Source organism: Phacochoerus africanus, chromosome 12 (assembly GCF_016906955.1).
Source record: "Phacochoerus africanus isolate WHEZ1 chromosome 12, ROS_Pafr_v1, whole genome shotgun sequence".
Lineage (NCBI taxonomy): Eukaryota > Metazoa > Chordata > Mammalia > Artiodactyla > Suidae > Phacochoerus > Phacochoerus africanus.
Genome location: NC_062555.1, coordinates 6,730,100 through 6,755,575, shown reverse-complemented (window position 1 = coordinate 6,755,575; position 25,476 = coordinate 6,730,100). Strand labels below are relative to the sequence as shown.

Below are 25,476 nucleotides of genomic sequence, written 5' to 3'. Positions count from 1 at the left end.
ACTCAGTAAGAGGCAGGCAGAACCGAGGCTTGGCCAAGAGGAAGGGGCTTTGGCTGGGTCACCTTTCCCCGCTGTGACAGCACTAAAGTCAACCGTGGAGTCTGGCAGCCATAGACTTGCATAGTCGCAAAATATGAAATGCTTTTGTAATAAGTTGCTAAATTAGACTTGATCTTAGCCAAAAGGCTGAGAAGTGGTATAAGTTACTAAATTAGAGTGAACTAAATGTTTAAGAAGTACTAAAAATAATTAACCTAAGTCTCAGGAGTACATAATAAATCAAAAACGTACTGTTTAGTTTCCAGACAATAACTTTTGTGTTCTCACATGGGTTAGACTAGAAAGCAGAATGATATTTAATGCATATATTTAATTGCTTTACTTATCAATCTACCGATGTATCTGTGCATTTATTCACTTATGTTGGAGGGAACACTTTGGTTTATTAATAAACACATAACAAATTTCATCTGAAGGCTGTTCATTAGATTTTCGCCGACTTCAATTGTGCTGTCCTGCGATTTACATAGGTGATTTTTAAATTGAAAATTCACTTAATGTCCCAGGAATAAAGACCTTTTTGGTTGCATTCTGTGAATGAAAGAATAGCCATGTCTACAGAACCTCTAAATTGTTTGAAATTTCAGCATTTCTTGTTATCAGAAGTGAATTCCTAACTCTTAATTCTTTGGTAAAATTGCTGCTCTGCCCAAAGTTTTAAACAAATCAACAAGATTCAATAAACTTGTCTTTGCTCTATTTCAGAACGTATATGAGCCGTGATTTCATGAAAGATACATTTAGTCTCTTTATTAAAAGAGAATCTTGCAAAAGTGCTCTATATTTTTCTCATTAGTGTGCACACACATACATACACACAAACACGCAATGGAATAATACTCAGCTATAAAAAAGAATGAAATAATACTGTTTGTAGCAACATGGATGGACCAAGAGATTACCATACTAAGTGAAATAAGTCTGACAGAGAAAGACGAATATCATATATGGCTTATTACATGAAATCTAAAAAAAAAAGTGATACAAATGAACTTATTTACAAAAAAAGAACTATACACAGAGACACAGAAAACAAACATATGGTTACCAAAGGGGAAAGGGGATTAACGGATACACACCACTATATATAAAATAATCAACAAGGACCTACTGTCTATCCCAGGGAACCATACTCAATAACTTGTAATAACCTAAAATGGAAAAGAATCTGAAATATGTATGTACAGGAGTTCCCGTCATGGCACAGAGGTTAATGAATCCGACTAGGAACCATGAGGTTGCAGGTTCCATCCCTGGCCTCAGTGGGTTAAGGATCCGGCGTTGCCATGAGCTGTGGTGTAGGTCACAGACGTGGCTCGGATCCCACGTTGCTGTGGCTCTGGCGTAGGCCAGTGGCTGCAGCTCCGATTTGACTCCTAGCCTGAGAACCTCCATATGCCGCAGGAAGCGGCCCTAGAAAAGGACAAAAAGGCCAAAAAAAAAAAAGTATATATGTACAACTGAATTACTTTGCTGTACACCTGAAACTAACACATTGTGCATCAATGATATTTAATGAAAAAAAAGTTTAAAAGTCCCCCCCAAAACCAAAACAGAAGTGCTAAAGTAACTAAAAGAATGAATTTTTTCCACCCGGATTTTACTGACACACACTGCATCGCTGGACTCGACCCCAGTAGAAACAGCTATAGTCTTGCCTTCATGGAGCAGACAGTCTAGTAACCTGACGGACTTTGTTTTTTAAAAAATTACCGCGTGCCTGTTATGTCCCTGCCGTGTCTGGGTGCTGAGGATGCAGCAGTAAACAAAGCAGACAGATGACATCTTAGCTCTCGGGAGCTCACAACTGCAGCTGGGAGAGGCAAACAAGATACAGAGTCGCTCCTGTGTCAGACTGTGAGCCGTTCCATGAAAATCAATAGGGTAGGAAGGAAGGAAGCGGTGGCAGACAGAGGACAGAGCAGGCAGAGGAGAGGGCCATTTTCCCAGGACTGGCTGACAAAGGTAATTTTCACTCGTGATACAGAGTTGGACTCTGTGTTTGATGACTGACTGCGGACAGCTTTCAGACATCCTGTCTCCCACTTTTCCTCTTTCGCCACAACTGTGCAACCAACACGTAAACCCTGGGTTCTTCTTTCCCTAGCACAGGGCAGAGTTCAAACCATGTCAGTCCCCACCCCGCCTGGGAACCTTCACCTCACCTGCCCTCTGACCCCAAGAAAAACTGAAGCCAAGTGCCTCTGCCATGTCTCAAGCCATTTGCAAGCCATCTTGACAGCCTGCTCCCCAGTCCCCCGGAATCCTCTTTCTGCGAGGAAGACAGGTCTTCACACCTTCCCCCACAGCGCCTGCTCAGGGTCCCCAGTCCTGACACAGAGCAGGTGAACCCGGCCCTCCCTGGGGCGATGGCACAACAGCTACTTAGAGTTTTCAGGGAGCTCCAGCAATTTGAACCTTGAGAGAAGTCATCTGATCTGTACATGTGACGATCTAGTACTGACTGTTTCATAGTTAACTAGTTACACTTTTTAGTAGTTACCAAAATATCAGCATTCAGCAAAAAAGACACAGAAAGGTCCAGAATCTGACTGAGACTAGACCGAGGGTCAGAAACTCTACATGTCTTCACATTTGTTGTAGGAATTTCTTGTAAGCCCCTTGAAGTTTTCCTCAAGTAAAAGTTAGTAAATAACTATAAACACACGGGCACCTTCAAACGAAACATTCACACGGAATACCTACCCAGCGACAGGAGTCGCCTGAGAAGGGAAAACGAAATTATAAACATTTATTCCAGATGCAAAACATTTCAGATGTTTCCACTGGTCTCTTTTTTTTTTTTTTTAATCTTTTTAGGGCTACACTCACAGCATTTGGAGGTTCCCAGGCTAGGGGTCAAATCAGAGCTGTAGCTGCCGGCCTACACCACAGCCACTGCAACTCGGGATCCAAGCCACATCTGCAACCTACAGGACAGCTCACGGCAACGCCGGATCCTTAACCCAGTGAGCGAGGCCAGGGATTGAACCTGCATCCTTGTGGATACTAGTCAGAGTCATGTCCGCTGCGCCACAACGGGAACCCTGGGTCCTGGGTTTTTTGTATTTGTTTTCTCTAACGTAGGTGCTAATCTACCTTTAGGTTTGCTCTATAACGTGTGTGACTCTGTATCACCAAGAAGGCCTGCTGCCCCTTCCACTTCAAGTCGAGAGAGTGTTCGGGAACCGCAGACTGACACTTGAGGAAGAAGAGGGGAAACGGGGCCGGGAGGGAAGGCGAACCTGGGACCCAGTCTCAGTCTGTGGCTCCGGGAATAGGTAGGGGTTCGATCCCTGGGCACTCTTAGGGAAAGCACACATATTTGAAAGCTCAGGTCCTGACTCTAAACATCAAGGGTATTTCCTGAGTCACATCACATTATAAAAAACAAACTGACGTCTCTATCTAGAGAAGCTGCAAACTGCAGCTATTTCACGGGAAGACACTGGAGGTGAGAGAGTTGGCCCTGAAGTAGGCATTTCGTGCATTTTGCTCAAGTGAAATCAAAGACCTACTAGGAGAGACGTGCAGCAGAGCCACTGGGGATTTGCACGGATCCCCCACATAACTGAACCCCACGGCCTATCAGCTGTCCTACCGTGACCGTCTTGGCACCTTTCAAAACACAATGAACATTCCCCATTATTACTTCACCTTTTTTTTCTGCCAGTTTTATTCTGATTCAGCAGGTTGTTTTCGAGTTGTTGTCAGGCATCTTACCTGTACCCAGAGTTTTCTCAACTTCAAAATAAACTCTAAGCCTGGTGGTGTTCTAAAGAGTTTGACTACTGAAATGAATTCTGTCCCAAATCATCATTAGTGAATGTAAGATGACGGCAAAAAGAGGAATTTAGTAGAAAAAAAAAACATGTTTTCCTGCTCGGCATCACAAGATAAGGGGGAATTTATTTGCTCCCCCCCAAACTCATGAGCAAAAAGGAACCCCCCAATTATATCCATTCCAAAATGGTCTTAAAAAACTTAGAGATAACACATCTTTGGATGTCCGTTTTACTGTGTCATCTGAAAGTAAGAAAAAATTTCAGATTATGAACTCAGCATTTCTCATTTGAACCAAGATACACTCCTACGCCACTTCAAATTCCACTCAGTTCTTTTTTTTGGTCCAAATAAGAAAAAAAGTAGCATAGTAAAAACAATTAGTTTAACATATGAAGTCACATCAAGGAAAAAGCCCATGAAATCCCCCTCTCTCCTTTATCAGACTTGTTCACATAACTGGAAGTCCAAGGCAATTAAAATCTAAACCGTGGAGTTCCCGTCGAGGCTCAGTGGTGAACGAATCCGACTAGGAACCATGAGGTTGTGGGTTTGATCCCTGGCCTTGCTCAGTGGGTTAAGGATCCGGCGTTGCCGTGAGCTGTGGTGTAGGTTGCAGACGCGGCTCGGATCCAGTGTTGCTGTGGCTGTGGCTGTGGTGTAGGCCGGGGACTACTGCTCCAATTAAACCCCTAGCCTGGGAACCTCCATATGGCACGGAAGCGGCCCTAGAAAAGGCAAAAAAGACAAAAAGAAAACAAAAATCTAAGCTGCGATGCTGACATTTGGGCAATTATCCCCTCCGCAGTGAAGGTGCTAGATGCTTTGTCTTCCTGTTACCTTTTTAAACTGAGAATCCTGTTGTCGGCTCCTATTTCTCACAATACCTTTTTCACTGAGTGTTACTGTGTCTTTCAAAGAAATCATGAGAAGGTTGCATTAAAACTTTAATACTGCCTTGCTAATCTGACCTTAAGAAGTAGTCTAAATTTTTTTTTGGCTTTCTTTGTTTCAAATAAATATTATTCTCAACATTGAGTAGTCTATTCCTAGACTAATTGCTCAAGAAACAGGGGAGGAAATGTTGAATGTTGGAGACATAAAAAATATGAATGAGAACATGAAAGAGGGCACGTACGTGCAGAGCTAAGCGTAGAAATTAACTTGACGGTAGTTTTCACAACTCACTCGCCTTTTGGATTTCATCTCAGCTGAGCACCTGAGTCCCCCATAAACATGGAATATGTTATCATGCCGTTAGTCATATCTTTGAAATGAGGCATACAAATGTTTCTATAAAACTACGAATATAAATATAAATATGAGATATGTTAATCATTACTCCAACTTCTACTCCTACGATTATAGACCCTATCGGTTGTCTAAACACATCAAATGAGCTTTGAGGAGCAAATACCACTCCCAGCAGAGTCCTTCCAGCAGAAAGTTCCCGCAGAATTTATGCAACACACACACGTGGACTGAGGGTCCCTGTTTGGTGTTTAGTAATTATCTCAGGCAATTCTTATACACATTAAATTATGATAACTGCATAGAAGGTGATCACAAAGAAGACACACAAAAGGAAGGTGTAGCATAAAAGAACATTAATAGTCGGGCTACTCTCTCCAAGGATTACTTGCTGAGAAGACTCCTCAATTAACGAAGTATCAAAGACTCAGCCAGTAGGCGTTTAGGCCAATAAGGCTTCAAGGACGAGCACCTGCTCCCTGTTGCCCCTCATTGTGCTGAATTCCCAGAAATTCCCTTGATTTCAGGTTTCCTTGGACTGAATGCGGAGAACAAAGCGAGATCATCAGCTACACCTGGGAGGCTTGTTAAATAATGTTTTCAGACACGGTTGTTCTCCACCGGTTGGGATGCTGCTCCTGCGTGGGTGATTGCATAAAACCCTGCACTGTGTGGCCGTGAACGCTAAGAATGTGAAGAGCCACAGGGGTTTCCTACAAGGCCAGAAATCTCTCAAGCGGAAATTCAGAACAATATTTTAAAATTCCTTCTCCTCTTCCATAAGCTAAAGAATCATCACCACCACCACCACAAATCTGGATTCAGAAAGAAATGAATTTTTCACTAGCAGTTTATTCATGCACGACCTGACCCCAGTGTGCAGGCACAGAACATCCGTGATCAAAAGTGTCGCTGTCTTGCACAGCTGGTAACAGGAGCATGAAAAGATGCTCCCTGTCGCTAATCATCAGGGAAATGCAAATCCAAACCACAAGGAGTTATCTCCTCACGACTGTCAGAATGGCTATCATCAAAAAGAACACAAACAACAAATGTTGATGTGGACGCGGAGAAAAGGGAACAGTTGTGCACTGTTGCCGGGAGTGTAAATTGGGGCAGCTGCTGCGGAAACCAGTATGGAGGTGTCTCAAAAAACGAAAAACACAACGGCCATATAACCCAGCATTTCCACTTCTGGGAATGTCGCTTAAAAAACAAAACAAAACAAAACAACCCAAAATGAGAAGACAAACACGAAAGGATGTACGCACACCTCAGTGTTCACAGCAGCATCAGTTACAAACGCCACGAAATGGGAACAACCTAAATGCCTACCGACAGCTGAACGGATAAAGAAGATGTATATTTACACGACGGAATACTACTCAGTTATAAAAATAATGAAATGCTGTCCTTCGCAGCAAACAGGAATGGACTTGGAGGGCATTGCGCCTCAGTGAAATAAGTCAGACAGAGAAAGACAAACACTGTAGGATATCACTTAGACGTGGAATCTAAAATATACAAGAAACTAGTGAGTAAAACAAAAAAGACACAGACCAATGGATATAGAGGACAAACTAGTGGGAACCAGTGGGGAGAAGGGCAATACAGGTGGGGGAAAAGGGTTATTATGGGGCTACATGAAACCGTACGTGTGAAACTTTGGAACACTGTAAAGCACTAGACTTAAAGAATCATTCAGTTAAAAAATGTTAAAAGATACACCAAGAAAGGAGTTGTCTTTCAAGCAAGATCACTTTCAGCATTCAGCATATATTAAACTATTATTTAAAACTAATTTTGGAAATTAGAATAACATCCCAAGTATCGTATCTGTCATTCCACTATCTATTGCATTTTGAAAAGACTATGCTATACTCTCTGTTAGCATTTCAGCGTTTGAGCTGCATATGACAGAAAAATGTACCATGTAGAAGTGTATTCTACTCTAAGGACCATCCCCACTCACCTCCAGACACACCAGAGCTTTTCAGACCTGCATTTACAACAAAGAAATGTCTCTAATAGAGTATCTACCCACTCTGAAGTTAGTTATTTTTCACTCTGCTCTCCAAACACACACAGACACACACAGACACCACATAAATACACAAATTACGATGTCAGAGAAAAGCAACATTTTTAAATGTGAAAAGTTGGCTTCGTTGTGAATACCAAAACCATTTTCCCAGACTTTTTAGAATTCCCTCAGGACAATTTTGACAGCAATTTAATCTTAATGACATAAACAAAGTCGTTGCTCAATAATTCATTTCCTAAAACCAGAGGGAAAGATGGAGCAAATGCAGGACACTAAATCACTCTTTGGATCTTAAGAATGCCTCACAGTCACCAGCCCAACTACTCTTTTTTTTTTTTTTTTTTTGGTCTTTTTGCCTTTTCTAGGGCTGCTCCTGTGGCATATGGAGGTTCCCAGGCTAGGGGTCTAATCAGAGCTGTAGCCACCAGCCTACACCACAGACACAGCAACGCAGGATCCAAGCCGCATCTGCGGCCTACACCACAGCTCACGGCAACGCCGGATCCTTAACCCACTGAGCAAGACCAGGGACCAAACCCGCAACCTCGTGGTTCCTAGTCAGATTTGTTAACCACTGAGCCACGACGGGAACTCCCCAGCCCAGCTATTCTTAATGAGCGTGTAGTTTCCTGGGAGAGGTACTACTTTTAATTTTACTAGCCAGGCTATTCTTTCTTTATAAATCTGCAGGTTTCTCAGGAAGATACAGAGTTTAATTGTAGATTTATGGAGAAAAAAATGTGCATATTGCTTCAGATTCCTAAGGACTTGTAAAACCTTTTATAGCATAGGCTCTGTTAATTCGAAATGTATGGTAGCGTGCATAGAGAATTTACTGAAATTCATCCTTTATATAGGAAGAAAGAAATGTTGAATAAGTGGCTGGATAAGGGAGTTTCCACTGTGGCACAGTAAGTTAAGAACCTGACTGCAGTGACTCAGGCCACTGGGGAGGTGCAAGTTCAATCCCTGGCCCAGTGCAGCGGGTTAAAGGATCTGGTGTTGCCATAGCTGTGGTGTAGGTTGCAGCTGCAGCTTGGATTCAGGAAGTTCCCTGGCCTGGGAACTTCCATATGCCGTGGGCATGGCCATAAAATAATTGTTGAATAAATGAAAGTTCAACCAATTGAAAGAGTCACATTTTGTTTTCACAAATTTTTACATTCACATCCAACACATTTCATATGATAGTAGTAGTAATATCAATTAATCTGGGAATACCAGACATAGGGATTAATCATTGTTCTTAATGAATCCAGTCCAGGGTGTGAGCTTTAGTTATGAAACACACATGAAATAATATTCCTCTGTCATTATTTACAGCATGCATTTCACAAATGATCACATAACTGTGGCATCTTTTTAAATTTCTAACACAATTTTCTATTATTTTTCAACTTTTTATTTGCTTATTATTTCTTGAGCCTGGTACTAATTTATATATATAAATATGTATAACATATATATATATATATTCTACAACACCTACCTGGAATAAATGTTCATTGCTTAAAATTTTTTCTTTAAATTTTATTAATATGTCATTATGTAATAAGTATAATTTATTTTTAGAATTACTATTTAAATCTAGTTACACTATTAAATTGGTATATATCTGGAGTAATTCCTGTTTTTTTTTTCTACATATACCAAATATACATGGTTTATCTATATGAACATCTTACCAGAGTAGAGTTTTGGGATCCCTTTTCTTATAAAAATCCTAAGAGGGAGTTCCTGTCGTCACTCAGTGGTTAACAAATCCGACTAGGAACCATGAGATTGCGGGATCGATTCCTGGCCTTGCTCAGTGGGTTAAGGATCCGGCGTTGCCGTGAGCTGTGGTGCAGATTGCAGACCCAGCTCGGATCCCACGTTGCTGTGGCTCTGGTGTAGGCCAGTGGCTACAGCTCCGATTCGACCCCTAGCCTGGGAACCTCCATATGTCGCAGGAGCAGCTCAAGAAACAACAACAATAAAAAAAGACAAAAAAAAAACCCTAAGAGAATACTTGACTGTTTAATTTGTACATAGAAAGTAACTGAGGACTCAATGGACTGTCGCTGCAGGCTAACTGGACTGTCATTGCTAACTGGGCTCTAGTTCAAATGGGAAGGACAGTGCCTGTTAAGCTGGGAAGAGCCCAGAGCCAGTAAATTCAGAGGCAAAGGTCCCTCTTCCATTGACGACACTTCCTGCAAACATGTTGGTTGTTCTTCAGCTCAACAACCAGTGTATGATCATCTCTGTTGTATATGCCTTCCTCCCGGAAGGATCAGCAATTGGAACATTCTGAAGTCACTTGCAGTGATGTCATACATAAATAAAAACAACGTGTTCTCATTTTTCAGACAGGCACTTAATTATTTCCTTCTGGTTTTCTATAGTTCAACATGTATAGCAAAATGCAACTTAACATCTGATAAGTAATGGCACTCCCCTCAAATTCCCATCCCGCGGTGATGGCGCCATTAAAAAGCATGCAATTTCTGTTCAGTTTGAGCAAAGTAACTACTCGGTTTGTTTCATGAAAAAGGACCCAAGTCAACAACTACATTCGGGTTCTATCTAAGAAAAAAACAGGTAGAATTTGAGGTTCATCTAAAATTAGGTTCAATCCATGGCACAACAAAATTAACAAGAAATAGTTTTGATTAAATAATTACAAATTTTCTAAATACAAGGAAATTTAACAATGACAGATTGATTGTCTATTATGCAGGTGTTATGGAGTATTTAGGGTGCTATTAAACTTACTGCGTGAACTCAAGAAAAATTAAATAATCAATTTAAAAATTGACAGAAGTGCTTGCTATAAATAAAAATTTTAAAAGAGACGTCATAGAACGGCATATGATTCATGCCAAGAGGTAGTATAGGCAATGAGCCAGGAATTCCTGTTGCAGCTCAGCAGAAATGAACCTGACTAGCATCCACGAGGATGCAGGTTCGATCCCTGGCCTCGCTCAGTGGGTTAAGGATCTGCCATTGCCGTGAGCTGTGGTGTGGGTCATAGATGCAGCTCAGATTTCGTGTTGCTGTGGCTGTGGGTATAGGCCGATTTGATCCCTAGCCTGGGAGCCTCCATATGCTGTGGGTGCGGCACTTTAAAAAAAAAAGAGAGAGAGTCAGTAGGGATATTCTTTCATGTATACTCCATAATCAAACCTCAGAATGACTTCATTGTTACCCAAGAATGATTAATAACCAAGTCAGGTGTTCATATATGAATAGATCCTGCAACAAAGTTTGAAGTTTTCTGAAAACCGAAACATCTATTTCTACATAACTGTATGCATCAATAGTAAACAAATATTACACCATATTGTCCATTTTTATACATAACATTAATATGAATAAATAAGACGAACAGCTTTTAATATTCGATGATGGGTTTATTTAGCTTACTGTGAACACAGGTACAATAAATTGTATGTGGATTTTTGATAAAAGAAGAAATCTGTAATCCTTTCTATTAACTTGTATTCTCTGTACCTGTTAACCTTTAAGAGTCCCTAAGTCGTATTATCCATTGTATCAAGTAAAATTTCCTTATTTGTATTCATTGCTAAGATTTGAAATATGCGTATTTATCCTACCATTTTGAGATTTTTTTTGTTGTTGAAAAAACTGTTTACCTCATCTGTGTCATTCATGATTCTATATGTTTAGAATTGATTTCTATTTAGTTTATTTTTTAGGCTTTTAAGCCTAAAAGTTTATACCCACTTCTGTCTATTTTACAGCTTTAGATTTTGGAAAGAATTTTTCTGAGTAAATGTCTTTTTGTTTCTTTTCATTAATTGCACTAGTTCTTTCGGCTGCTGCATTACCATATGTGAACACCTTAGGATACCAAGTCTGAAACTAAGATGCTTTCTGCTACCAGCGTCGATAGCTATTAAACATTTAACTGCTTAAAAAAAATTCTGTCGTTTTACTTTTTACCAAACATAAAACTAACCTGATAACTTTCTACCAATGCAAAGGGTGACATGTCTCTTTAGCCCAGAATAACTTGTACCCTTGCCTTCTATTCTCTGGCTCTAAGCCACTTTCTTGGGGGGAAAAAAACTATTTATGTTACACGGATAGAGCATATTTAACCCTAGTTCTTTGTGGAGCCCCCAAGTGACTCTTTAAAAATTAAATAGATTGTGGAGTTCCCGTCGTGGCGCAGTGGTTAACGAATCCGACTAGGAACCATGAGGTCGCGGGTTCGGTCCCTGCCCTTGCTCAGTGGGTTAAGGATCTGGCGTTGCCGTGAGCTGTGGTGTAGGTCGCAGACGCGGCTCGGATCCCGCGTTGCTGTGGCTCTGGCGTAGGCCGGTGGCTACAGCTCCGATTCAACCCCTAGCCTGGGAACCTCCATATGCCGTGGGAGCGGCCCAAGAAATAGCAACAACAACAACAACAACAAAAGACAAAAGAAAAAAAAAAGTTAAATAGATTGTATAAACTGGGTCCTTTTTTATTTATATAACCTAAATTAGCATGATTTGCCACTGGATGAGTGAAAAAAATCACACAACCTATTTTTTCTAATTTGTCATTTAGTTAGATATTCAGAGTTTTGTTTTTTCTTCTCCTGTTTATAAACATCTATAGTTTATCCTCTAGGGAGGTGAGGGTAAATAAATCCTTAAGATGAATTAAATTGATAATCAAATTTGAAATAGGGCCATTAAGATTTTCATATATAAATTATAGATTTTGCCTCATAAAGCCTGTTTTCTCTTCGGATTCCTTTAAATCTCTCAGACACATTCCATGCCAATGTGTTGATTCATCTGTATTGATTTTGTTGGACTGGCTTAAAAACTTCTCGTGAACTGGCTACACCAATCCAATTCAAGAAATAATTTTAGGGTGAAACTACTTGCTTTGCACAGCGAATACAGACGTATTCCAAGTAATTGTCGATACAGGCCTATTCTTTCTCTCAGGATGTTAACTTCATTCTCATTTCTAAATCTAGTTTTCCATCAGTTATTATCATAATGAAGATTCCTTTGTAATCTCAAGATTTCTGAAGAAAAGTGTAATGAAACGAGGTTTAAGTATTATTCTTGCACAAAATGACTGATTCAAAGTCTATAATAACACAATGCCTGGGATGACTTTAAACTAGTATACAATCATCTCCCAATCATGTTTCATTTAAAATTCCACTGCCTTTTAAAATGAAAATCTTCCTTCCAATCTCCTTAAGAGCTTCGGATTTTTTTCTTCTAAGCATTTCAGGTTCTGCCAACATACTGTTCTGTAATTAGTGGCTTAAGGCCAATAAATTCATCCTGCACATCAGTCTTTCCGTTTCTGCTAACTTCGGGCCATGATGTGAAAAGCAAATCACTGCAATGGCTTCTCAGACTTGCAAGTGAACTTGACAAACACTCTCTGGGAGTTTTGCAGACTAGGAACGTGAACCACAGACAGCAGTGACACCTGTGACAAAGGCCATGGTCTAACTGCACTGCAGATCTTCAGCTCCTGCTGCCTGCAGGGAAAGTCCTGAGCAGGTAAGAAGATACACAACTGAATGCCTAACACATTTCTTATGGCATACAGAAAATGTCACATTTCTCACTGAATCTGGGAGTTGCAGGTTCCACGGGATGACACTTTTTTTGTCTGCTATTTAAATGATGTCCATTTTGGCATATTATTCCAAATAGATCTCAGGTCCAACCGCCCTAAGAGTGTAGTCTCAAAAGCGTAGTTATGAAAGACAAAACTATCATCCATTTACGATGAGTGCTGGGCAAGTCAGAAGTCAAGCCAGCAGAATATGATGAAGCAATTTCAGAAAATGTTAGAACAACGAAGGAAATCAGAGATCTTTTAACACGATGTCTTAACCTAAGAGAAAACACAGGTTCAGAAAAGAAAATGAGAGACCAGGGTCAAAAGTCAGTTAGTGACAGAATCGGGAATAAAAATTGTCTTGTTTTCATTCTGCTGTTTTTGTATCAGTGAATTTCCAGTGGGGGAAAAAAAAAACCTATAGTCTCAACTTTTATCATTTCCAACTTTTTTCTACTATAAATCCAAAGATACTCAAATCTAGGGATGCTTCTCCAGATCATTATTTTACCAACCACGCGTTCCTTTTTACAGCGACAAATTCCAAATAATTTGCATGTTAATGTGGATTTCGAAACCCAATTTATTTTGAAAAATTAACCTGACTCATGTATTTATCACCTAAGTAAATGTTACTGCAGTGATCATTTTAAAAGTTCTATTTAGAATATCTTTAACTTTCTCTCGTTCCTTCAGAGCCTCTTTTAAAATTCAAAAAACATCAGGCAGAAATGTGCTTTGTGTTGGCTTAACTTGTAGTTGAATGATAAACTCAGCCGTGTTCTCCTCCAGCTTTCCTCCACCTCAAGGGCTATATCCAAAAAAGACAAAAGGGCAGGGTAGCTTTTGGTCTCTAATTAGTGTTCTGGCTATTGTTCCAGCATTCAAGCACAAACAAGTTGTGAACCTCAGTGGACTCCTTTGGAAAATGAAGACACTGGTTGACTTTTGATTGGTGCTTCAAAAAAATATCCTGAGGAAATATTTCATCTTTTGTGCCTGCGCATTCCTGACCTCATAAGAGAACAAGTGCTCCCAACAGCTTGCAGGTGTTATGTATTACCTTAAAAGTAAAAGCTCTTGAAAATGGCACGCAGGTTCATCGTATCAGTACTTCCACTGATATCATGAAATGAAAATGAATAAGTCAATGAATAATGAGAAATCACAAGTGTGCTTGCCTTGTCCTCTCATATAAATTACGATGGGACACGAAAAGTCCCATAGTGAATTCAAAGAATTAACACAAAGGTGTTAAAAAAAAGATGGATGCTAGAGACTGTTACCAAGCAGGACCCTATGGGGCCTTCCTAGGACAGAACGCCGCCCCCCCCCACCCCTTTTCCTCTGCCTGCTTTTGTCTGTAGAAAAACCTTAACCCCCCAGGCCTTCCCCAAGTTCCAAAGAGTAAATTTAATCAGAGGAGGGAGAAAATGCAGAAAAAAGAAAAACAATCAAGCAAGACAAAATAATAATAGTTTAGCTATTAAACCAAGTCAAGGACCTTTAGTTCCTTCCAAGGTCTATGGATAATATTCTGAGCCAAATCCCTTGAGCTGTTGTGCAGATACTGAAGCCCCCACCAGGTGGAAGAAGTGAACTGTACGCTGCCCACAGCACGTAGAACCCAGACCCACAAGCACATAGAACCCAGACCGGCTGGAACCAGGTTGATGATGTTGACTCCTGATTATCTCACCACCAACCAACCAGAAGAATGTTCACGTGCCGATCGCACCCCCACCATCCCGCTCCCTCACCTTGTCTTTAATAATCTTTCCCTGAAGGTCTTTGGAAAGTTCAGGCCTTTTAAGCATCAGCTACCTGGACGCCTTGCTCGGTACCTGCAATAAACGCTGGACCGTCCTTCACCACCACTTGGTGTCAACAGATGGGCTTTACTGTGTTTGGGCAAGCGGACCCCAGTTTGGCTCAGTAACAAGAGGACCGCGTCTAGAAATGCACACTGCAGACCCGCAGCGGTCGGGATCCGCTGATGGACTATCCTGGGACCACACCAGTACAAAAGGACTTTGTGGTAACCGATGCATTTTTCACTGATTCACAACTATAGCTTCCTGTTTTAATAACAGCTGAAAATTTGGTTGCCACAGGCAATGTGTGGGCCCCAGAAGCAGAAGAGCAAAAGTGGTGAATTCAAAGCTCAAAGGGTCAGTGAAGAGTTGTCTTAGTGTAGAAGCATAAGCTAAACAACTTACAGAATGATAAGGAAGAGTATCACATCAATTACATGACTTTAGGGGATGCTTTGCCAAACGCTTACCGGAAATCTACCAAGAGATGCACCAGGTCACATGCTGGGGGTTTCATTTATATCTCATTTACCCTTCACAACAGCTACGGGACTAAGCCTAGTTACACCTACCTGACAAAGAAACTGAGAGTCCATGAGCTTAAACAGCATGATCAAGGTGACGCAACCAGCAAGAGCAGAGGTGTTTTTTTAAACAATTTCCCGCTGTTATTCTTCAGCAAAAGTAATAGAGCATGTTTGACATGTTTAATATTTCAAAAAACTAATAGAGCATGTTGACATGTTTAATATTTCAAAAAATATAATATTTAGTGTTTTATAAATGGCTGGAATTTGGCGTGCGTGTTTTCTTACCAGAAGAATTTATCTTGCCAATTTAAGGGAATACGGTCCCTTTCCAACATAAAATTAAATCAGACCAAGTCCTCTTCCTCTTCCTGCCCTCCACCCCCTTCTTGCTCCTTCTTCTCCCTTCCCTGAGCTTATGCTAATTCCAGCTGGCCTCATACGTTTTCCTAGAACTGAAGGAAGGGCATCTTGCCCGTATAATGGCATACGCCATCACTGGCCTCCCCTGAGCCCAGCTCATCCTCCCTTGGCTGGGTACCATTTTCTATCTCTACTGCATCTGCTGCTCAAGCCTGGGATCCTCCAGAACATCCAGTTGACAGGTTCACCCTCCATATATCCCTTTTTCCAAAGGCGAGGCTCACACATATATTTCCACACCTTTCTTGGAAACAGTAAATTGATAAATCTTCCCTCAACATGCCTGGCCTGGGGATGTGCAGAACTCCACCGCCTTGCTAGGACTCAGGCTGGTCCACCAGGTACCTCACTCAACCACTGACAACCTGCAGTTCTGATAGGCCAGGACACTTGCCATCTGGCTTAGCTGTGCCCTGAGACTCACTCAGTCGTGGTATATTCAGTTCGGAGATACCTCTACTTATCTGGGGTCTCCAGAGTCATGCCTTCTCTCCAGACTCAGCTGAAAGGAGTGTAGTAGAGACTGAAACTCTTTCCAAAGACTCAGCAACCATTACACTAAATGGGTTTTCCTCCAATCTCTTTCCCGCCCTGTGGTTGAATCCATCTTCTGGAATCAAGAAGAGTTCCTGGGAAGAAAATCATTAAGGAGGATGTCTGCAATCCACAGTCCCCTTTGTGGCAGGAGGAGGGAGATGGGGGAGACGCCCAAGGACACAAAGAAGCTAATCTAGCCAAGCCTCCTTGCAAACATGCCGATGATCGTTCTCCCGGTACACATGCTAATAGCGCTCTCTCTCAAGAGAGTCCTCGTCTAGGAAAATATTTTAGCAGCACATACTTGCTTTGTCTGTGACTGTCTGTACTAAACAAACCTGGGATCTACAAATTTATTGCATACAGCTTCTTGGAAAATGTCACCTAAGCTATCCAGCCACCTGGAAATGAAATGATAATGTGTCACAGCAAAACGGCCCTCTTTTGTGTCATTTACACAGACACAAATATCACATAGAGGCCCATGTAGTAACCTGAGCCAGAGCACGCCTTGACGGCCAAGAAGTAACCCGAGAACTGCACAGAAGGTCTGGATTTCTCCGTTTCACCTGTAGCTCATGAGTACACGTCTTCTTGAAATTATTAGCAAAGCTTGTTACTGGGTAAGATTTCTCACGTGACTGAGTGGGATCTGACAATCCAGCCCGTTGTATTTCTCAACTCATCATCAATTCTCTCTCACTGATTTCAACCCTATGCTCCAAGTCATCCAAATGTGAGCTATTGATATTTTAAAATGAGACTATGAAATCCACTAAAGGCGTTTCTCTTTAAAGCACTTGGTTCTTTTTTTTTTTCATTTTTTACAATTTTTATTGTAGAGTTGATTTACAATGTTAATTTCTGTTGTGCAGCAAAGTGATTCGGTTATACATATTCACTTCATCCATCTTTTTCAGATTCCTCTCCCAGACAGGTCATCCCAGAATACCGAGTTCCCTGTGCTATACGATAAGCCCTTGTGGACCATCCACTCCAGAGACCACAGTGTGCATAGGCCAGCCCCAAACTCCCCATCCCTCCCTCCCTCCCACCTCTCCCCCTGGTAATCATAAGCTTGTTTTTGAAATCTGTGAAGCACTCGACTCTTAACAACTAAAAGTAGGGGTATTTCTGACTACTGTATGCTTGACACAGTGAACATAAGACCATGACTGATGCATGAATAGTGAGCGGCAGAGTAAGAATAACAAGAACATTAAAAACTCGTAATCTGATAGTAAAATATGACATTGGAAAAAGAGTAATAATACTTATTCCAGATGGTTACATGACAGTAGCACGACATCATCTTTAGAATATATTAGAGTCCTACTTTTATTACCCTATCTCCGTGAGATCTTAAACCCAATGAAAATTTAACTATTTTAGCTAGGTGCTAGTTATCAATATAATTTTTAAATTTATGATATTGTGAATAGATTGATAACCTCCTATGTCATCATATATTTTCAAATATTGTTTAAATCAAACATGAATTGCTGGAGTTCCCGTCGTGGCTCATTGGTTAACAAATCCGACTAGGAACCATGAGGATACAGGTTCGATCCCTGGCCTTGCTCAGTGGGTTAAGGATCTGGCGTTGCCATGAGCTGTGGTGTAGGTCGCAGATGTGGCTTGGATCCCGCGTTGCTGTGGCTCTGGTGTAGGCCGGTGGCTACAGCTCCGATTCAACCCCTAGCCTGGGAACCTCCATATGCAGCGGGAGCGGCCCAAGAAATGGCAAAAAGAGAAAAAACAAACAAATATGAATTGTTTCCATGTCTTGGCTACTGAAAACAGTGCTGCAATGAACACTGAGGTGCATATATATTTTCAAATTATGTTTTTTTTTTCTTCAGATAGATGCCTAGAACTGGGATTGTAGGATGATATGGTAGCTCTATTTTTAGTTTTTTTAAGGAAACTTAATACTGTTCACCAAAGTGGCTGCACCAATATACATTCCCACAACCATATAGAAGGGTTCCCTTTTCTCCACAGCCTCTCCAGCATTTGTTATTTGTAGACTTTGATGATGGCCGTTCTGACTGGTGTGAGGTGATACCACTGCAGCTTTGATTAGCATTTCTCTGATAATTCGTGATGTTGAGCATTTTTCCATGTGCCTATTAGCCATCTATATGAATTCTTCAGAGAAACGTCTACTTTGATCTTTGGCTCATTTTTTTTCGTCTTTTGTCTTTTTTGTTGTTGTTGTCGTTGCTATTTCTTGGGCCGCTCCCGCGGCATATGGAGGTTCCCAGGCTAGGGGTTGAATCGGAGCTGTAGCCACCGGCCTACGCCAGAGCCACAGCAACGCGGGATCCGAGCCGCATCTGCAACCTACACCACAGCTCACGGCAACGCCGGATCCTTAACCCACTGAGCAAGGGCAGGGACCGAACCCGCAACCTCATGGTTCCTAGTCGGATTCGTTAACCACTGCGCCACGACGGGAACTCCTGGCTCATTTTTTAACTGGGTATTTTTTTTGATATTCAGCTATACAAGCTGTTTGTATATTTTGGAGATTAATCCCTTGTCAGTTGCATCATTTGTAATTATTTTCTCCCATTCCTGGGTTGCATTTTCATTTTGCTTATGGTTCCCTTTGCCGTGGAAAAAAGCTTTTTAGTTAAATTAGGTCCCATTTGTTTATTTTTGTTTTTATTTCCATTACCCTAGGAGATGGATCCATAAAAATATTGTCGGGATTTATGTCAAAGAGTGTCCTGCTTATGCTCCCCTCTAGGATTTTTATAGTAGCCAGTCTTACATCTAGGCATTTAACCCATTTTGAGTTTATTTTTATGTATAGTGTTAGAGAATGTTCTAAGTTCATTCTTTCACTTGTAGCTGTTCAGTGTCCCAGCACCACTTCTTGGAGAGACTGTCTTTTCTCCATTGCATGTTCTTGCTTCCTTTGTCATAGATTAATTGACCGTAGGTGTATGGGTTTATTCTGGGCTTTCTATTCTGTTCCATCAATCCGTATTTCTGTTTTTGTGCCAATACCATAGTGATTTGACTAAATGTCCGTCCACAGAGGAATGAACAAAGGAGATATGGCATATATGTATATATACACACATACACAGTGGAATATTGTAAATCAACTATAATTGAATAAAAAAAACAAACAAACAAACATAGGCTGTTAACAATTTCATGCACAGAAAGATTGAGTGAAATATTCAATTACAACAATCAAACTGTAAGAATTAGATTTGTTGGGTTTTTTTCTCTTTTTGCTTTTCGGGGCTACACTTATGATATATTGAAGTTCCCAGGCTAGGGCTGAATCTGAGCTACACCTGCTGGCCACAGCCATAGCCACGCAGGATCTGAGCCACATCTGCAACCCACACTATAGCTCATGGCAACACCAGATCCTTAACCCACTGAGCGAGACCAGGGATCAAACCCGAGTTCTCATGCATGCTAGTCAGGTTCAGTCCTGCTGCACCACAATGGGAACTCCTATTGAATTCTTATAAAGAGGTTTCTATGAAAGTTTATCAGACATGATTTAAGTACTAGAAAAGTCACATACACAGATATCTTGTTAAATTGACATAAAATGATTAACCATTTCATAAACAAAGTATCATATTCAATGACCAAAACACAACAAATTAAAGAGCCTAAAGCTGACATAATACAAAATGTAATATAGAACCCCCAAAGCAATCTATACAAATTAGCTATTTTCCTATTGATAGGAATAATATTTTCAACTTTAACTGAAACTAACTATAAGTGAATAAAAAAACTTTATCATTAGGGAAGAAAAAAGAAGCATTCTGGGTTTTCCAAATGAATCTACCATTATGGACCAAACCGTATGATAAATACTTGAGAATTTAATTATTTCACATTAAAGTTAAGTATATTTCAACTGGTAACTACAAAGTCGTCTATTTTTCATGTTTATGTTTGGCATTTTTTCTTGTCGTTGATGTAAAAGCGCTAACAAAATTTTATGAATGTAGGAAGGGAAAAAAAGGACAAGGACCTTGAAAAAGAAAGTTTGAAGCCTTACTTTTAGGCCATTTCTTTTAAAGTAAGAATGAATGAAAACAGTTCTAATCATATTTCCTAGTATCACAAAATTTTCCAACTTAAAAATTACAATTCCAATGAGGTTCTGCAAATGTATCACTGCTTATGAGAAACTGGCACTGTTTCGCTACTAGAAGAAAATAATCAGAATATAAAATTTTAAAATCCAGATATTTCTACAGGATCTTGAGGAGATGTATTATGATGGTGTTTCTTAAGGCAATACATTTTAATAAACCTAAGGGACAATGGCGCTCTAGAGCAAATCTATACATTTAACTTAAAAGAGCAGGGATGCTGTTTGCATGCAAAACATCTTCTGTACCAATGACAGGGTAACAAAGGGAGCCAAGCACACCTTTGATGATGTATGTCTACATAGCTTTGAACTAAATGTGACCAAACAGGACCAGCACCTGTTTAAATTCACATTCTTTCATGCACATTATTAAAGAACAAGAAGTTTTTCAAGCAACGTTTACATAAGATGCTTCACTGGATGGGACCTGTTCTATTTTTACATCAGCGCTGCCTAAGCAAAAGTAACCTTCCCAAGTGAAATAACAAAGCAAAAGTGTGTGTTGCTGGAATGGCATTCTGCGGAAGGATATCACTTAGCATAGTCTATAATCTAGAATAAATGTAGTCTATCGGTAGCCATCACAATGTGGTATATATTAGACTATGGGCTCTTTCATACATAACTTTTTTTTTTTACCCTGAGTCTTTTACATAGTATGTATGACTATAAATAACTCAGAAAATTTCTATTCTGATACACTTGGATATAGAGTATCCTCAGGCTGAAGAACAGAAAACTTACCTTATAGCTATCAAGAGAGAAAGAGGAAAGAAGGAAGGGAAGAAGGAAGGAAGGAAAAACACTGGTGGAAATTAAAAACAAAAGGGATTTCTGGACAAAACAGTATCAGTCCCAAAGAACAATCTATTCTTCAGCCTGCGGGTACCTTTGGATGGAAGAGTGTATCTGTCAGCAAAGAAGACTCACACACTGACTAACCTTTGCCAACTCAGTGTAGAAAGTCAAAATACACCATGCCTAAGAGTTTATAACATTTCTCATACACAATGAATATTGCTTTACAAATGCCTGTTTGGCTAATTTTAATTATTTCTCGAAATTCAAGTTCAGAGTGGCAAGTTTATGAGTTTAGATCAAAGTTTTTCAATCCAGAACCCTGGACTCCAGCGTTCACACCAAAATGGATTCCAAAATGACAATGCCAATGCTAATGATGTTACCAATAAGAAAAGGCACTCGGTGTGTGCCTACTATATTACAAAAATTTCCATATATGGTACATGTATTAAATACTCAATCCTTTAACAGGCTATGAGCTTCATATGTTTCATTCTACAGGTGAGGAGACGATGAATGTACAGAGACGTGAGGAATTTTTCCCCAGGTCATTCAGTTACCAGCTGAGTTAAGATTTGAATCCAAGCCACCTAGATATTTCAATCACTTATGCATAGCATCTTTCGAGAGAGCCATGGGAAGTCTGTGAGCTATTTGCAATCCCAAATTGTCTTAGAAACATGCACATTTATCTATTTTGGATGAAAAAAATAAAACACTGTTTCTCTGACTTTGGTCAAAATTATGTCAATTCACAGTGGTAACACTGAGTACAAATTATGCTCTGAAGTCTGTAGACATCTTGGGATGCGAGGCAGATCATGGCTTATCCATCGTCTGACGTGGGTAGTAAAGTTAAAACAAGAAAACCCAGCCCGGCCAATCTGTTCCTGAACCTCCATCTACCTTCCTTTAACATAATAGGACATCAGAATCTCCTTCACACAACGTTTCATGGTTTTCACTGCACTTTCTAACCTTAGCACATTTGAAACATCCGGAGCTAATGCTTTAAAGATTTGCAAACTTTTAAAGAGGCTTCTATGCTCCAAAAAAAAAAGAAAGAAAGAAAGAAACAAGGGAAAACCTACTTTTCCTCCAGTCAGCACATCCTCTGGTAACATATTCTGTTTCTTCCATCTAATTTTAAGGTGCCCGGTTGCAATGGTGTATAACAACCCAATAAGGTTTCATTGCAAAATTCAGTCACAGGGTAGGTCAGTCTGAAAAAAAAAAAAATAACGTTCACATAAATCCGACCTGGATCAAAATTTTTATTGCAGACATGAAAGGCAGCTAGGGTTGGGGCAGAAATGAAAGCGCTATAGAAATGCAGCACACTTACAATCTTTCATTTCTGCCCTGGAGAGGCTTGAAATGTGGAAGCTGGGAAATAGAATGTGATCAAACAGCCCTTCTTGGATGTGACTAAATTGATAAAAGCCAGGAAAACTTAAATCTAAATTATAAAGCACATTTATGAAGTCCTATCAAACTGAATTGTTATCTTTAGGTGTTTTAAACAGAAATTCTGGACACTGAATAATGGACCAATAAATGCTTAATGAAGGAATGAATATATGGTGCTATCAATCCACACTGTATCTGCTGAGAGAGTTTCTTTCCCGTCTCTAAAATCCACATGAAGCTGAGACTTACAACCTATCCCAAGTGATTTGTGGAAGAAGGAGAAGGTGCTGCATTACTCAGAGCAGAAATCTTACGCATTTTGAATATGGAGAAGTTATTTTAAAATGTGAATAGAAACAGAATCTGTCCTAAGACTACTTGTTTGCCGTAGTGAATTGTCACGGGATCCCACAAATTATCTGCTAATCACAATCGCTAAAACAAAAAATGTAGAAGTGACAGACATGACATGTGGGCCATTTCGTTAATTTTAAACTGTCATGGGGTAGATTTAAAAAAAAATGAAGACTAATTCAAAGCTGAATGGCCAATGTGTATAACCATTTTAAGCTTAAGTGTTTAATCTGAGAAAAGTGATACAGTCCAGAAAAACATCCAATCATTCAGATTGGAGAAATGGGAAATTCTACCGCATATGAATAAGGACAGAAGAAAGAAAGACTATAACCTCATAATTTCACACATTTAAAATTGCATGTCTTGTATGGTTTGAAGACTGGACATGCTGGAAATACATCTACCATAACAGTGTTAAGCTGTAGGTGTTGGCTGGCTAGGTCACGTAAATATTATACATCTATTCCTCAATACTCCCCTAAATTACCTAGAAAAGGAAGGGAAACACTTTGACAAGTACTTATAACATTTAAAAAAATTTTAATAGTTATTTCCCCAACACAATTGTTTTTCTACTGTACAGCATGGTGCCCCAGCTACACATGCATGCACACATTCTATTTTTGCATACGATCACGCTCCATCATAAGTGACTAGACATAGTTCCCAGGGCTACACAGCAGGATCTCATTGCTAATCCATTCCAAAGGCAATAGTTGGTATCTATTAACCCCAAGCTCCCGAACCATCCCACTCCCTCCCCCTCTTATCACAACATTTTAACTCCATGTTTTTTATGTGAATAAATAAATCATTACGCATGCATACATTTTCTCCCAATGTCCTTTCCATGACTACTACTTGACATAAAAAGTTAAAATTACTATAGACACAGTAGAATGCTCCTCAGCCTTAAAAAGAATGAGACAATGCCATTTTCAGCCACATAGCTGGACCTAGAGATTATTACACTAAATGAAGTAACTCAGAAAGAGAAAGACAAGTGTCATATGGTGTCACGTATATGTGCCATCTAAATATGATAAAAATGAACTCATCTATGAAGCAGAAACAGACTCACAGACACAGAGAACAATCTTGTGGTTGCCAAGGGGCAGGAGGGGTGGCAGAGGGAAGGAATGGGAGTTTGGGATTAGCAGGTGGAAACTATTTTATACACAGGATAAACAATAAGGTCCTAATGTATAGCACAGGAAACCATATTCGGTACCCTGTGATAAACCATAACAGAAAGAATGTGAAAAAGAACATATATATACATATATAACCGAATCACTGTGTTGTAAACCAGGAACTAACACACCATTGTAAACCAACTATACTTTGATAAAATAATTTTTTCTTAAGTTTAAATTAATCATACCCACTAGGGAGTTCCCATCATGGCACAGTGGAAACGAATCTGACTAGGAACCACGAGGTTGCAGGTTCGATCCCTGGCCTCGCTCAGTGGGTTGAGGATCCGGCGTTGTCACGAGCTGTGGTGCAGGCTGCAGACGCCGCTCAGATCTGGTGTTGCTGTGGCTCTGGCGTAGGCCAGGAGCTGCAGCTCCGATTCGACCCCTAGCCTGGGAACCTCCATACGCCAGGGGCACGGTCCTAAAAAGACAACATAAAAGAAAAAAGAAAAAAGAATAATAATTATACCCACTAAATATGTCCTTTAATAAGCAATCTACTGAAATGATCACAACCTGGTGAATCAACATCCATAAAAATGAAAAAAAAAAAAGGATTCAACAAGCTTTTTTGTCCTTAAAGACAAAACAACATGAATATTTCCTGAATCATGGAAATAAACCATCAGTGCTAAGGCGCTAACTCTTCCACAGCTGCTAGAGAAGTAAGTAATCTTTCAAACAGCTCTTATTTCCTTTGCTTTTAATCTGAGCTGTGTTTCCAACAATAACAACAAAATAAGGAATAGAAAAAAAATCCTCTATGTAGGAAATAATAGATGTAATCTAATCATCAATCGCAAAGTTTTCTGGGCCTGGTATATAGGAAAATAGGCTTGGGCAGTGCCCCTTGCACTGCCCTCCTTGGACCAGGGCCAGACAAAAAAACTGATCCCCATGCGCAGTGAGATAGGAGCTTGCAACGGAATTTGTCAACCATCGTCACCAACCAATATTTAGTTCCAGTCCTATATTTTTCTCTCTTTTTTTTTTTTTTTTTTGTCTTTGTGCCATTTCTAGGGCCACTTCCCGCAGCATATGGAGGTTGCCAGGCTAGGGGTCTAATCAGAGTTGTAGCCACCAGCCTACGCCAGAGCCACAGCAACACGGGATCTGAGCCGCGTCTGCGACCTACACCACAGCTCACGGCAACGCTGGATCCTTAACCCACTGAGTGAGGCCAGGGATCGAACCTGCAACCTCATGGTTCCTAGTCGGATTCGTTAACCACTGAGCCACGACAGGAACTCAAGTCCTATATTTTTCATCAAAAGCCTGCCTTGATGAGGAAAGCGCCGTGTAGACGTACCTTCTGACAGAAGTTCTTTACCCCATTCCTAGACTGGTAACGACAATGATTAACACTGAACAAGAACAGGGCTCGGCAAATTAAGGCCTGTGAGCCAAATCTGACCCATGATCTTTTTTTTTTTTTTTGTAAATAAAGGTTTTTTCAAACAGTCATACCCTATTTTTTTAACCCTCTCTGTCTGCCCTCCCTCTACAAAGACAGAGTTGAATACTTGCAGCAGAGATCATC

General features: G+C 40.2%; 1 long non-coding RNA gene across 2 annotated transcripts in view; it reads right to left on the bottom strand.

Moving 5' to 3' along the window:
• Positions 1-25,476, bottom strand: part of LOC125112381 (uncharacterized) — a 132,575-nt gene that overhangs the window by 44,431 nt on the left and 62,668 nt on the right. For both annotated transcript variants that reach the window (XR_007131133.1, XR_007131134.1), the window contains one exon: positions 22,062-22,193. This is a non-coding gene — a long non-coding RNA (uncharacterized LOC125112381). The remainder of the gene's footprint in view (positions 1-22,061; positions 22,194-25,476) is intronic.